We start from the raw sequence: 16,164 nt of genomic DNA, 5'->3' as shown, positions 1-16,164 counted from the left end.
TCTTGTACATATATATATTTACATACAAACTCAGGCGTGCCCCTAGATCTCACCGACACACAAGTTTAATATTAAGGCACATAAACACCTATACATATACACAAAGACACATTCTGGGCACACAGATGCATACGAAGCTATCAATGCACTTACATGCATAAACATACGAGTACATACATCACCCAAGACACACACACACTCCTATACATCCTCCCAAACACACATGAACACACATAAAGACATTAGCCCCTCATAGACACACAAGTATGTTCCCACAGCACGTTTTATTCATTCATAGATTCATTTATATTATCAGAAAGTTGCTAAGGAAACTTCCTTAGGGCACCTTCCAAATCCCACCTTGTGTTTCCAGCTACTTACTTGTGTAAGCCCAGCACAATGTGCCACTAGATCATTTCTCCCTTTAAATTTGCACTTGTGGATAGGCGACGTAGGTTTTCTCCCACCCGCAAGGCCCCAGGATGCAGGGCTCCGGCTCTTTCATCTCGGTCTCTAACAGCCCAGGACCCAAGGCCCCCACCTGAAGGTGCTCACTTTTAAAAGGTCCGTGGCTAAAGGTGCATTCCCTGGCACTGCTCCAGCAAGGGCAAGGGTGGCCTGTGGGTGTGGCTAGGGGGTGTACTTCCACAAGCGCTTTCGAGAGAGGGGATCAATGGGGGGTAGCATACGACCCTCCCTTCTCCTCCCAGCCGCGCCCCTCCACTATTCTCCACCCCGCTTCCCGCACCCTGCTAGCCAGCAGTCCGCAGGCCCCCAGCAGCGGGGGGGTGGGGCTTCGGCCTCCCGGAGCCCCGCCCCTTTCTCTCCTCTCGCCTCCCCTCTCCGCCCTCCCACTCCTCCTCTCCGCCTCTCCCCCTCCTTCCCCTCTGCTCCGCCCCTCTCCTCCCCCCTCCCTCCTCTGCCGCCTCTCAGCCCCCTCCCTTTCCCGTCTACCCTCCTTCCTCCTCCCTCTCCTCCCCACCCTCGCCCTCGCCCCTCCCCCGCCGCGCCAGGGCCGCCGGAGGCTGAGTCATCGCTGCGGCGTACGGCGGCAGCGGGCGAGCAGGTAGGGAGAGTGAGAAGAAAGCGACGTCGTGCGCCCCATCACCGGCACCGCGAACGGGTCGGAGTCCCCGTGCAAGCCCCTCTGCCGGAGAGGCCTGGGAGGGGGCACCGATGGGGGCCGGGGCCGCGGTGGGGAGGGGTGGCCAGCCCCGGAGGGCGCGGATTCGGCCGCTCTTGCAGCAGCCGCTTTGCGGCATTCTAAAAGATCTACACGTAGAATGGAGTCCTAAGCTTACCACATTAGGGTGGCATCCAGGCCAGGCATCTCAAGCTGACGGCCCACGGGCAGATGTGCCGTACTCCTGATCTCTTATGTGACCCACAGAGTGTCTAATTTTTAGCCAGATGCCAGCATTGAAAAACCATATGATATTTCACAGAGTGGGAAAATCAGATTCGCAACACTTGAGAAATTAGAATCCCTAACAACACTGGACCCCTATTTCCCAGGACAACAGTTGCCTAATGCTAGGTGTAGCTGCCTTTTTTAGTCAGGGCATTGCCTTCAGTCATTGCCACAGTCCCCACTATTTCTGTTTCATCTCCTTCTATCCTTTTCTATTTCACCTAGGCCACTCAACTTCCTTTATGTTACCTGCCAAACCCTTGATCTAGCGACTCCTAGTTCTGTCCAAGCTACCCATTTCTCAGATGCCGGTGAGGAAGTGGAGGTGGAAGTTTCCCAGAGTCACACAACATGTGGCCTTAATGCTAAAGAGATTCCAGCTTTTTCTCACCCATTAATCTTTTCTGACAAGCCATTTTGCCTCCTCAGATATGCAGACAGAGAAAGGGAATTGTCTTGTGAAAGGTGGGTCCCAGAACATGATCTGGGGGTCAGAGTGGGCCCCCAATGGAAGATGATTTGGAGCAGAAATTAGCCCGGAGAAGGGTCAAACAGCTTTATATTTATTCCTGGGTGAGATCATAGAAAGAAATTGAGCAGAAACCCCTCCCTGGAGTTGATGGTATATTCTAAGAGTCTTTCTCTTGGAGTCACAACAGAAGGCAAAACTGGGGCAGGTGGATGGATGGAACAGTTGGCAATTCTGACAAATTTGGTTATAATAAGCTGTTTTCAAGTCACAGGAGACCTGGCCTGCGAGACACTAGGCTGTTGTGGAAGGGTTATTATTGCTTGGGCTGCTTTCTAGTGCTTCTCAGCCTGTGATGTGTACAGGGGTCTTGTAAAATGCAGATTCTAAGTCAGTGGTACTGGGATAGAACTTGCAAAGCCTACACTTCTGACAAGTTTCCAGATGATGCCAATACTGCAAGTCCCGAGTCCCCACCCTGACCGGCAAAGGCTCTGGACTCCTTGTGCCTTCTGTTTATTCATGAGGGTCATTGCTACATGGTAACCCAAAGGAGGGGCTCAGAATCCCGCAGACCTGGGTGTAGATCCCTGCCCACCCCTGAGTTGCCAGGTAATGTTGGGCAGATGGCTCATCCTCTGTGGGCCTCAGTTTTCTTCATCTGTGCAACTGGAATCAGAAAATACTGAGAATACTTACTTCCTTAGGAGGCTGGGAAAGGAAGAATGGACTGGACACGTGGCCCCAGCATAGTGTACGGTTCATGATGGATGCTCTGTAAAGGTAGTTTCTGGTATCGTGCACTCTATGGGCCTGCCCATGAGCGGTGACACCCATCAGTAGCATGGTTCGAGAGGGGGAGTATATAAGACATTTCAGGATAAAAATCAACCCCCCTAATATGGCCTAGGCCATGCATGGTATGATCACTACCCAGCCCACCCCTTCCTGTCCTTCCCCTCTCTGTCTCATGCTGGACATTTATTAGGTGTCTGCCACAGTACTTTCCTCAGAGGCCTGGCACATGCTGTTGTTCCTCATACTTCTACCTGCCTGGCCTCTTATCCTGCAGCCTCAATTCCAATGTCACTTCCTCAGAGATGCCCTCCTTGACCCCCAGAATCTTTCAAGTAAGGATTTCGGGGGTATATTCTGGTAGAAAGGGAGAACAATTCCATCTCTTGAGGCTGCACATAAATAGGGAAGTCACCATTTTTACTTAGATTCTACATTTATTTAGAGCAGCTTTTGGCTGGGTGGGGGAGGGAGGTCGGGGGGTCAGAGGAACTAAACACTGTCCCCTGCCTTTCTGCAAATTAGAAAAGGGCACAGCTTGGGCAAGCAAGCAGCTCTCGCCTGCCCTCTCAGCTGGTTACCTTTGTGCAGTATACAAACTATGCAACCTTATGTAGCAGCCCGAGTGCTAATGCTTCCTTCCCCCAAGCTGCCTCGTGACCTGCTTAATCCTCCTGCCTGGATTAAGCTCCTTTATAAACTTTCTTAACTTCATAAAACTCATCACAATTGGAATTAGGTATCTTGGGAATGGTTTATTTAAAATCTTCCCCCTGTAGTAGACTCTATATTCCATCAAGGCAACGTCTATCCATCTAGTTCTGGATTCCCAGTGCTTAGCCTGGTGCCTGCAACAAAGCAGGTGCTCCATAAATATTTGTTGAATATTTCAGGAGCTCATTATCTACCAGGGGAGATCAGACTCGTGGAAATAGCTATGGCATGAGATGGACAGGCACAGAGCTGAATGACTGGTGCAGCCCCAAGGAGGGAGATGTCCCTTCCAGCAGAGGTCATCCAGGGGTGCTCATGGAAGAGGTGTTTTAGCTGGACCTGACAGAATAGGTGGAGTTCACCAGATTCAGATGGGTGGGACGGTGTTCTTGGCAGTGGGAACAGCAAAAGCAAAGGTATAGAGAGAGAGAAGAGTTCAGTGTGTTCCTATGACCAGTCACAAATTACCATCAGCAGACTGGCTAAATGTGTTTTGTGAATTAGCTGCCAATATTTTTTTTAAAATCATGAGATTTCACATAAAGATCCGGATTTCCTGATCTTCTTTAAAAAACTGGAAGATGCCACCAACGAACAATTGACTGGCACTGAAAAGTGACAGCCCCTTTGGAAAGTCTGTGCTTGCTGGAGTTCACCACAGCCCCTACCTTTCCCCAGTGCGTTCTTACACCCAGCTTTCCTTGCTCATTACTCTTCCTTCGTGGCCCACTGTGCAGCTGGCTAGAAGACCATTTGATTGACCCACTGGAGATGTAAGGAAACTTGGTTCAGAGGGTACAGGCATTGAAATGCCAGACTAAGGAAGTTGGCAAATACCAACTGAAGGAAATGAGAAGCCATTGAAGGTTTTTGAGCTGTAAACCTTTAGCTGTAAATCACAGTAAAGCTGTGGGGGGACTCAGAAGTTCCTCATGGCCTGTAAAGAACACCCAGAAAAGGCATAATAACCCAAAGTGAGGGAGCACGAATGCCCCAGCTCTTTTTTTGAACTGGTAAATAACAGGCCTCCTCAGTTAACTAAGTGAGCTGGTAATGGCCGGGATTTCAGGGTCTTCTACGGCTCCACAGAGCACAGCCCACAGCTGCCCTGGCCAAGCCAGGCCTGACTTCATAAGCAGGAACTCTGGGCCAAGGAGGCTGGTGAAGTTCTGGAAGCCAAAAGAGTGGGGAGCTCTGCATGGGGCTTTCAAAGAAGATAAAACGTGGACTGACCCATGGTCGGGAGACAGGGTGCTTCCTAAAGGCAGAATATTAATCTTAAAAGGTTTCTGATTACTCACACATAGGTGACCTCTAACTTGCTTTTGCTTGGCCTTGATTGTTTTCAAACACATTTAAAAAAAACTGTAGTTTTCTTCTGTTTACAAAAATCGTATACTTATTAGAAAAAGGAAAATTTAGAAAAATAGAGGTGAAGGTAATCATCAGTAATCCTGCCACCCAGAGGTAACTCTGTTAATATGTTGGTGGATTTCCTTACCTTCATTTTTATTTTTTTAAATTTTTTTAATGTTTATTTATTCTTTGAAAGAGAGAGAGAGAGCACGAGCAGGGGAGGGGCAGGGAGAGGGAGCCACAGAATCTGAAGCAGGCTCCAGGCTCTGAGCTGTCAGCACAGAGCCGGATGAGGCACTCGAACTCCCGAGACCACGACCTGAGCTGAAGTCGGATGCTTAACGGACTGAGCCACCCAGGCTCCCCACCTTTATTATTTTTTTCAGTGTATTTATACTTTTAAAAAATGAAGTAGGGGTCACATTTCATATACAGTTGATTGCCCTTTTTTGATGAACATTATCCTATGAATGTTTTACCGTGAGAATATAATAATGCATCTTTCTGTAAAAAATTTAAATAAGAAATTTACAACGGAGAAGTAAACATTGCATGTTGGCATCATTTTTCTGGGTTATTAAATATGCTTTGAAAAAAACATTTTATATGCTTGTTTCCTTCCATTCTCAAAGTAGCCAGGAATCTGAATTTTTTGTCTTGCAAGACAGATAAAAGAGGAATTATTACCCCCAATTGAAAGAGGATACTGAATCACAAAGATGAAGTGAGTTATCCGAGTAAGTAGCTAGTGGGGGGCTGCACTACAACCCCCAAGCCTTCTGAGTCTAGGTTAGTGCTGTGGGGAAGGGGGTAACCAGGCTGCTCTTCCCCACCCCAGTTATAGTTAGTTTAGATCATGTCAGCTGTGCTTTAGATTCTGTGAATCAAGGAAGGCTTTAAACAGTGCGGTTAATCTGGGTGGACTTTGTGGAGGAGGCAGGTTTTATTCAGGATCTGGAATGTTTGTCCGATTCATAGGTAAATGAGTGCCAGGCATCCAAGCCTCCCGACTCCCAGATTAATAATAATAACCAGCTTGGGGAACCTTGGATGGCTCAGTCTGTTAAGCGTGGGACAATTGATTTCAGCTCAGGTCATGATCTCATGGGTTAGTCAGATCAGATGGAGCCTGGTTTGGGGTTCTGCATGGAGCTTGCTTGGGATTTTCTCTCTCCCTCACTCTGTGCCCCCCCCCATGCACTAAATAAATAAACATTTAAAAAATAAAAATAATAACCAGCCTTTATCATGTGGCAAGCACCTTGCTAGGCTCTTGAATACTTATGTTACTTAATCCTCATACCAAACCCTAGGAAGCACTGTTATTTTCACCAATTTAAAAATGAAAAAATAGGGGGTGCCTGGGTGGCTCTGTCGGTCAAGTGTCCGACTTTGGCTCAGGTCCTGATCTTCCAGTTCGTGACTTCAAGCCCCGCAGTGGGGCTCTGTGCTGACAGCTCAGAGCCTGGAGCCTGCTTCAGATTCTGTGTCTCCCTCTCTCTCCGCCCCACGCCTGCTTGTGCTCTGTCTCTCTCTGTCTTTCCAAAATAAACATTAAAAATATTTTCAAAAAAAATTTTGAAAAAATAGAAGCACAGAGAGGGGGAAGTGCTCAGCTCAAGGTTGCACGGCTGGTGAGTGAGGGCAGAGATTTGAACCAGGCAGCCTGGCCCCAGAGCAGTTCCACTCCATCCCCGCACCTTCCCTGTCTAGGCTGAAGGGAGAACAGCCAGAGCCCAGACAGCTGGGAGTCCCCAACACGGTGGGCACCCCCACCTCCCCGACTGGTTGTGCCCCTCGGGACACGCAGGCCAGGAGGGGATGACAGACGCACTGGCTGAGGGGCTGTGCCACAGGAGCCAGCCAGGGGTCTGCCCGGAACCCCCGCTTCTGTGGCCGCCCCGTCCCTCAGAGAGGCTTCCTCAAATGGGGAGATAATAAATTTTAAAAAGGAGGTAGTCCCCAGAGTGTTTGGCATTCCCAGTGGCTAGTCCAAAGCGGTTTTGTCTTGATCCCTCTTTGATTCTGAAATAGACTCCATCCTGAAAAAGCAGCGGATTTAGAATTAAGAGGCACCACGCAACTTCTAGTCCTGCCTCTGCTGAGATCTGACTGATCCTGGGCCCGTCGCTCCCCCCCGCCCGCTGGCTCTCGGAGGTTAAAGCTGGTCCCTCCACCCGGTCTTTGCCACTCACGACTCACCGCGATGTGGCCGACCAGTTGCTGGGACGGGGAGAAGATGCGGTGGAAACCGGGCGGCTCGCAGGGCGCTGGGGTCCCGGAGTGCCGCGCCCAGCCGGCTCCAGCCCGCCCCGGTGGCTGCGTGCGCACGGGAAGGCTGCAGGCGTCCCGCAGAACCTAGCCCACCCCACCCCCTCTTCCCACCTCTAACCCCTTCCCCCAGCCCTCCGACGCCCGGGAGAGTTGAGGGTCCGCGCACAGGTCCGGGAGACACTTGAATTCCTCCCTCGATCTCTGTTCACCAGGGTCCCGCTCGCCTGAAGGGACGCCCACCCTTCCCCCTAACAGCTCACCCCAGCAGCTGTCCACTCATCCTTCACAGGGCTGAGTTCCAGGGTGTGCGTTCCCAGACACAGCCATGCCCAAACCCGGAAACCTTCACTGGCTCCCCACTGCGGCGGGAAGAACACCCAAACTCAGAGTGACTAGAAGGCCTGTCTCCACCTGCCCCCAACCTGCCTCCCCAGCTGCTTTGCCCTGTCACCTCAACACAGAACTTGGTGATTTTTAAATGCAGAGGCCCAGGAGTCAGGCACCCAGATTCAAATCCCGAGTCTGCCTGTTTCTAGCTATGTGACCTTAGGCAAGTTACCACATATCACTCAACTGTGACTCCACACCCTTAACATGGGGGTGGTAGCACCCATTCCATAGGACTGTGTGAAGAATTAAATGAGTCACTTAGGATAGTTCCTGGAACATGGTAAACTCACCCTAAGTGCTTGGTGTTGTTATGACAGCTCTCAACCACATTTGGCTACCACCTCCTACTTCCTAAAGCCAATCATTCTCTTTCCCAACACTGTGCCTGCATGTATACCTGGAAAACCCTTCCTCTTCCCTTTTCTCCACCCGGTAGGCTCCTACACACCCTTTAAAGCCCTATTCAAATGTCACTGTGGGGGCGCCTGGGTGGCTTAGTCAGTTAAGCACCAGACTTCAGCTCAAGGCATGACCTCACGGTTTGTGGGTTCGAGCCCCGCGTTGGCTCTGTGCTGACAGCTAGAGCCTGGTGCCTGCTTCCGATTTTGTGTCTCCTTCTCTCTCACTGCCCCTCCTTGGCTCACACTCTGTCTCTTTCTCAAAAATAAATAAACATTTAAAAAAATTTTTTTAAACGTCACTGTGAAGACTTAAACCATCCTTCCCAGTTGCTTCCTCCTCTACCTGCCTGTCACCACCTTAACCCAGGGACCACACAGTATCCCCAGTGGTGGGACAACCAGCATTTCATGCCTCCCAATAGGATGCAGTAGACTTCACAGTTTTACCTATTTTGGCTCTTGCCGAAAATGTTGAGCGTAAATATAATCAGGTCTTTAGAGCTGGCTGCAGTTTACTGGAATTTCAGGGGTAGAGGAACACATTAAATAACACCCAGAAAAGCAACCAGACAAATCCAGAATGTGGGACAATTTATAAGACAGCTGGCATGATCTCTTAAAAGTCAATGTCGTGAAAACAAAGCAAAAGCAATAGGAGAGGAGGTTCTAGATTTAAAGAGATCTAAGAGTCCAACAACTAAATATGAGATGTGATTCTTTTTAAAGTTTTTATTTTAACGTTTATTTATTTTTGAGAGAGAGAGCGAGTGCAAGCGGGAGAGGGGCAGAGAGGGAGACACAGAATCCAAAGCAGGCTCCAGGCTCTGAGTTGTCAGCACAGAGTCTGACAAGGGGCTCAAACCCACAAACTGAGATCATGACCTGAGCCAAAGTCTGACGCTTAACTGACTGATCCACCTAGGCCCCCCATGTGATTCTTGATTGTATCTTGGTTCACTTTTCTTTTAAAGCTATAAAGACCATGTTGTTACACAATGGGGGGAATTTGACTATGAATTGGATATTAGATGATGTAAGGAAATTATTGTTAATTTTGTGAGTTGAGATAAGTCTACTGTGGTTATGGAAGGAGAATTCTTATAGCTTTTGGAAATGCATGCTAAGTGTTTAGGGCTCAAGTGTTAGAATATCTGTAATTCACTTTAAAATGGTTTGGCCACAAATTTAACATATAGTGAGATGAGGTAAATATGGTGAAATGTTTACAGTTGTTGAATCTACATGATCAATATGTATTCAGTTTACAATTCTTTCTACTTTTCTGTATGTTTCAACATTTCCTTAAAAAGGGTTTTTTAATACTGGAATATAATTGACATGTAACAGTATATTATTTCAGGTGTACAACCCATGATTCGGTCCATGTATATATTGCAGAATGATCACCACAATAAGTCTAATTACCATCCATCACCATGCATAGTTACAATTTTTTTTCTTGTGATGAGAACTTTTAACATATACTCTCTTAGCAACTTCCTAATATACAATATTATAACTATAGTCACCATGCTGTATGGTATAGCCCCAGGACTTATTTATTTTATAAATATCTATTATGTATATAAATACACACACACACACATACAGGTATATACCTTTTTATAAATACATAAAGGTTTTTAAAAAGCTCCTTCCCCTGGGCTCCTATAGCAGGTTTCTGGGCCTTCATTAAAACACGAATCACAATATTTGGAGGTGATGTTTGCCAGTGGGTCTTGCCATTCAGATTACAGACTATGAGCTCCCCGGGGTAGGATCCAGATGAACTGTATCTCTCTCGTGGTGCCACATTCATAATAAACAGGCAATAAACAGGTGTTGAATGAATGGAGACTGTACTATTGCCATAGTGCATGATTCCTCAGTAAACTTACTCTTAGGAATCTCCCAGAATGAAAAATGATAATGCAAACTTTTATTGAGAACTATATACCAAGCTTGGTGCTAAGTTCCTAATTTTGTTCATCATGGATTTTTTGCATTCATTTTGGTTTTTAAAATATTGTGTTCAAGTATTATTTACCTAGGTTACTAACTTTGGGGGGCCTCCCCTATTTTAGTGCCTGAAGCAAGTGAGGCACCCTGGTATGATCCCTATAAAACAGGGTTTGGGGCACATGTCTGAGTAATGCCCCATTGCCCTCTGGGAATCCTTCCAGATCCTATCACTTTATTTGTCTGACAGAATTGACGTTTGTTTGGTCTCACTGTACCATTGCTCTTGTCATCTGACCTAAAGAGAGGGTTTGCAATCTGCAGTGCATATTTATTTTGCTGCCCCAGCAACATTCTCCCTGCTCTGGCAACAACTCTATGTTGCTTGGGGACCCTCCCCTCCCCATCCACCGAACTGACTCCAGCCTATTGCCTAGAGGTGGGCATGTGACTCGCTCTGCCATCAGAGCCTTGCAACCACTGGCCATAGTCGTGGCTTCAGAGTAGTCATATGACTCAATTACAGCCAATGAGACTCAATTCTGGGGGTTTGATCTCAACTTTGGAGAGGGGATACTTTCTCTTTTCTGGTACTTGAGATGGGATGTAAGCCACGTGGGGTGTTGAGCCTCTCTGAGACTGGAGCTCGTACAGAAGACAGCAGTATGGAGTGATGGAGTCAGGGAGGAGACATCCTGATAGTATTGGAGCTCCTGGATCCAGCTGTACATGAAGTAAGACTGCTATCTGGACTTAAGGGATGTGTTGGCCAACTTTTGCCTAAGTCAGTTTGAGTTGTCTTTCTATCACTTAGATGATTCACTCCCTCTTGCCTGCTGTGTGGTCAGGTTGGTCCCAGGAGATGCTCTGGTGAAGCCCAGCACCTATCACCAGACTTCCACCGTGAAGTTCTCCATCCAAGGTGCCCTTCATCACAGGGCAGCCGTGGGAGGCAGAGGATTGAGAGCAACAACAGTAGCCCCACATAGCATTCCTGAGCACTGGTGCACTGTTAGGTCCTGTGGTTAAGATTTCCACATCTATTTACTCCTTTTGTCCTATAACAACTCTGCGAAGTAGATTCCATGAACTCCAGGCTGAAATCGTCCATCTACTTCTAGGCCAACTGTCCCAAATCGCCAACCAGAGGCAAAGAGAAGGCTCCAGTTAAACAGCAGACAAAGGCTGCTTCCCACTCCATTTTGTCTCTCTTGTAAATGGGTAGACTTCCTAGGGGGCAGGCTCTTTCTAAGAACAGCTGAGCCTGGGTATTAGCAAACCCCTCTCCCTATGCTTTCTTTTTTTTTTAATTTTTAAAAAATGTTTATTTATTTTTGAGAGAGAGAGAGAGACAGAGCACAAGCTGGAAAGGGGCAGAGAGAGAGAGACACACAGAATCTGAAGCAGGCTTTGGGCTCTGAGCCTTTAGCACAGAGCCTGATGCAGGGCTCGAACCCACAAACTGCGAGATCAGGACCTGAGCCCAGGTCAGACGCTCAATGGACTGAGCCACCTAGGCGCCCCTCCCTACGCTTTCTCATAACACTGCCAGCATCTTGAAATAAAGGGCCTAAGGGCAGCTTCCTTTGGCCTGGTAGTGGACTCAGCACCTTCGGCAGTGTTGGCCCTCAAGATTGACAGATGGGTTGACCCACTGGCTGTGGCCATCTTTGCCATCTGTGTTCATTTATTCATTCAACAAATACTCATTGAGTGCCAGGTATATGCCAAATCCCATTCCAAGCACTGGGGATAGAATAGTGAACAACACTGGGGGCAGTCCCTGCCTCCAGGTTGCTGACAGTCTTGTCAGGGAGGCACACATTAAACAAATAATTGCACATGTAATTATTTAATTACAAGCATGATAAGCACTGAGAAGGAACAGTTCAGGCTGTTATGAAAGTGTGCAACAGAGACATCTAAACCCGTCGGCTAACTGTCTGACCAAGCAACTTCATTCGCTTCCTAGGTATTTTTTGATTGACTATTCAGTGCTAGGCACTGTGTTGGGTGCTGAGTGCTGGGCAGAGTGGGGAAGCAGACATAGCCCCTGCCCACGAAGAGATCGCTGTGCGTAGCAAATACACCATCTGACCAGCTGTGTCTCCAGCCTGCAGCCTGTGAGCAGCTACAAGTCGACAGCTTTGATACCGGCTTGAAAGAACAACTTCACTCCTGCTTCTACAGGAGAACCAAATACATTTAACTGGTTTCATTCATCTCGCAATCCTTTCTCTGATCCTTAATGGTTTTCATTCTCTAGGGTTGGGGAAATTGGGACCGATGGTCACAGGGCCAAGTGGGAACATGTTTTGTTAGGCTCTGTAAAAATAGGGTCTTGGGTGAAAAATATGCGTGGTTTCATTGAGAGGAGAAGGCATCAGGAAAAGGAAGGAACTGGATATTGAAACTCCCTGTGCCCCATGGCTCCAGCATACCGGGGACAGGAGCTCGGCTTTGAGGGCAGGCCTTTTATGATATTTTTGGCTGCCTGGCCCCAAGGGTGCAGACCAGAGTGTGGTGCCCAGCTCGCCGCAGGGAACTTTCTGGATGGCCTTATTATTCAGAGCATGTGATGCTTTGGCTCCAGCAGCCTGAGGTAGTCAGGGATTCTGCAGCGCTGGGAATGGGCTTCTCACTAAAAGAGGTGAGAGTCGGTGTGGGTTCAGACCTAGCAGGTCTGGCCTGGTCATTTTTAGAGCCAGCTTCCCTGCAGGATCAAACAGTCAGAATCACTTGGCCCCCTGGGCCCCAATCCGGGCCTGAAATGTGACAGCATGGGGAAAAATAGAAAGGAAGGCGTGGCCTCTGACTATCCCCCACTGGACTGAAGCACCCTGTCGGCGAAAAACGCAGCTGATTCTTTTTTGTGTCTCCTGACACCCTGGGATAGATGGCTTGCCTGGTCAACATCATAGCTCCTGTATCTTGAGGGCTTACCCTGCACTAGGGATTTGTTCATTTAACCCTCACAACAACCCCATGAGGTAGGTTCTACTGTTACCCTCATCTCACAGGGAGCTGGGGCTCCAGTTAGTGGAGCAGGATTGACAGAAATCAGAGCTGTCATGTCTCAGCCAGAACCTCCGAGAGCAGAGACAGCAGAGTGAGAGGGTGGTGCAGAATCCTTTACGTGTGCCTTCTGTGGGGAGGGCCCGGAACACAGAGCAGCTAACTGACCTGGGACAAGTCTGCAACTTGGTACAGAGCCTCGGCCATCCTGGCTGTAACAAGTGTGGATTTAATCATTTGAGAGCAACATAGAATGTAGCATTTTGTCCTTTTTGCTAAGGCTTTTCCTCGTATCAACAATAGTAAAAGCAAATAACCTATCCATTGAGGTTTTATTCCTTTACAGTCACTGGGTCAAGTGCTTTATGTATTATCATTTCATTTAATCCTCCTATTGACCTAGGAAGTATTTATTATTATACTTCTAAGGAAAGAGAGTAACTTTGCCAAGGTTACAGCTAGTAAGTTGCAGAGCTGGGATTCAACTTAAGAATGTATGGCTCCAAGATCTGTTTTCTGCTGAGCATCAGAGACCTGGTTCAATTCCCGCTTCCTCCACAAACCAACATTGTGCCTTGGCAAGTCATTTAATTTCTCCGGGCCTCATTTTCCACATCTGTAATATAGGTAGGTTGGACTCAATGATATGTCAGGGTCAGGCCCTCTCTAGCTCTGATATCTAGACTTTAAACCCTTTGAGGGATATCACGTCTATATCCTCAGCACTCAGCAAAGGGCCTGGCCCAGAGTGGGTAACAGGTCAACATAGGTTGAGCTTAATCTATCCTGATGGGACCCTGGCTCCTATCTCCACATGTAGTTGCTATTTCCAAATCTCTACATTTCATAGCCTCCCCCTACCTCTTATGGTCCAAAGATACCATAATTTATCCATTTGGGTTGTTTCCCATTTTTCCTATTAAAAAATGCTTCCATATATCTCTTAATGGGCTGAAGTTTCCTTGGAATGAATATATATATATATATATATTTAGAATTTTTAGATCATGGGATGTATACAAAACCTGCTCAAAAATTATAGGAATTTATATTCCCACCAGCTGTGAGAGTTTACCTTTTCCCCTGTATCCTTTCCAAACTTAGAGTTTGTCAGATTTTTAAAAATTTGTCAACTGGTTAAGTGTGAAATAGTATAAATATATTTTAACTTTTCATAGTGGACAGTTTCAAGTACCAGGAAAACCTCATTCCGGAAACATAATCCAAAGCACTTGTATATCAGAGCAAATTTCAAGAAACATCGGGTCAGTTGAGATCATGTGACATTTGGCTAATGTGCTACTCGTATTGCAAGACATCACTTGTTTATCAAGTTAAAATTTATTAAAAATGTTTTCTCGTCTGGCAGACCGCTCTCAGAACAAGTTAGTCACAATCCAAAGTTTTACTGTATTTATAAAATAATAGAATCGGGTAATAAATTTATGTACCTGCCACCCACCATCCAAATCCTTACCAATTTTGTTTCTTTATATTTCACCACCCATTATTTAAAAAAAATTTTTTTTAAACGTTTATTTGTTTTTGAGAAACAGATAGATCATGAGCATGACAGGGGAAGAGAGAGGGGGAGACACAGAATCCGAAGCAGGCTCCAGGCTCCGAGCTGTCAGCACAGAGCCCAACGCGGGGCTCGAACCCACAAACCATGAGATCATGACCTGAGCTGAAGTCGGACGCTTAACTGACTGAGCCACCCAGGTGCCCCATCACCACCCATTATTTTTAACCAAACCTGAGATATTATTCCATTTTATCTTTAAATATTTCAGCAAATATCTCTAAAAGATAAGGATTTCCTCTTTTAAACATAACCACAATGTATCATCAAACATCTCCAAATGTCAACAATAATTCCTTCATATTACCAAATATTCGAGTCCATGTTCACATTTATCAAATTACTCTCTATATTTTTTTTCTTTTTATGCTTGCTTGAATTAAGATTCAAACAAGATCCATACAATGTGATTGGCTAACATTTCTTAAGTTTCTTTTAATCTAGAGGTGCTCCCCTCTCTCTCTACCATTCATTTGTTAAAGAAATCAGGTTGATTTTCCTGTTAGACTTTCCCCCAGTCTGGCTTTTGTTCATTATGTCCCCATGGTGTCATTTCACGTGTTCCTCAGTCCCTGTATTTCCTGTACACTGTAGTGTGGTCAGGATCAGTTGGGAAACCCATGGTCCGTGGGCCAAATCTAGCATCTACCTTTTTTTGTAAACAGGATTTTGTTGGAACACAACTCTGCCCGTTTGTTTAGCTATTGTCGGTGGCTGCCTTTTGTGTTCCAACAGCAGGCTTAAGTACTTGCAACAGACTCTAGACACTGTATAGCCTGTAAAATTTAAATTACCCGGCCCATTGGAGATGAAGTTTGCCAACACCTACTCTAAAGGCTTGTTCAGATTCCTGCTTGATTCTTGGGCCATGCTTTCTTCATAGGATATGGTGTTTAATTAGATCAACTAATTCATAAGGAGTTGCAAAATGGTGATATTCCAAGTTAATCCTTCTTCATTCCTGTTTCCCTTTCTTTATTGGAATGCTTACATAAAAAGCACCTTCTTCTCATCTACTACTTGGTTGCCTGAAGCACAGTTCGTACAGGAAAGACAGAATAAATGCTTAATTGTCTCTCTTGATTTTCAAAATAATGAATTGATTTCCTAATATCCTCCAAAGATGATCGCTGAGGTTTTTTGTTTATTTTTAAAATATCATTATGAACTCATGGACTTAAATGTGTTTGATATTTTCAATTCATTGCAGTTAATTAGACTGAAATTGTCTGGACTTTGGCAAGTGGGACTCCAGATTCCCTTTGCCACGACTCTGGTTTCCTTGAGTTGCGTTAAAAGTCTATGAACATGTACATTTTCTGCCCCAAAGCTGGAATCAACTATTTATTTATTTATTTATTTGAGGAACCTGGGTTCCTTTAAGGGGAAATATTATTTAGAGACCACAGTCTGGGCACTAAAGATGCTCACTCAAGTGTTGGTTGTTGTTTCTAGACCTGAAAACGATAGGCAGAGCTAGGGAATATGGTGTGTGCTTTCAAATCAGTTACATCAGAAATTCATACTGGAACTTCCAATTTAAATCCAGGATTATAAAGTTTTTACTTAACCCCTGTCGTCTTTCACTTGTATCTCCTTTCTCTCACACCAAAAGTCCTGGTTCTCAACACCACCAGCATGAAACTCACTGGCTACCCCACACTACCTATCCAACAGTTTCAGAATAACAATCCCAGTGTTACCACCACAATACGATGACTGAAAACAGGCAGCCCTTTTTTTCAAAATCAGAGTAAAAAATTCTGAAAGTGGAAGTGGAAAGAAATTCACCGGGAAG

General features: G+C 46.2%; 2 long non-coding RNA genes across 2 annotated transcripts in view; one reads left to right on the top strand and one right to left on the bottom strand.

Annotated features, from left to right (window-relative positions):
* LOC124520977 (uncharacterized) overlaps positions 1-16,164 on the bottom strand; it is a 68,265-nt gene that overhangs the window by 20,080 nt on the left and 32,021 nt on the right. The gene's annotated exons all lie outside the window — the stretch shown is intronic.
* On the top strand, positions 939-11,991 carry LOC124520973 (uncharacterized). Its single transcript, XR_006964434.1, has 2 exons — positions 939-1,066; positions 11,742-11,991. It is a non-coding gene; the product is annotated as an uncharacterized LOC124520973 (long non-coding RNA).

This window comes from Lynx rufus, unplaced genomic scaffold, assembly GCF_022079265.1.
Source record: "Lynx rufus isolate CCGP_SWC_20201006 ecotype Redwood Valley unplaced genomic scaffold, mLynRuf1.p SCAF_1, whole genome shotgun sequence".
NCBI classification, from domain to species: Eukaryota; Metazoa; Chordata; class Mammalia; order Carnivora; family Felidae; genus Lynx; species Lynx rufus.
The sequence above is the reverse complement of the archived record's forward strand: the minus strand, read 5'-3'. Positions and strand labels throughout refer to the sequence as shown.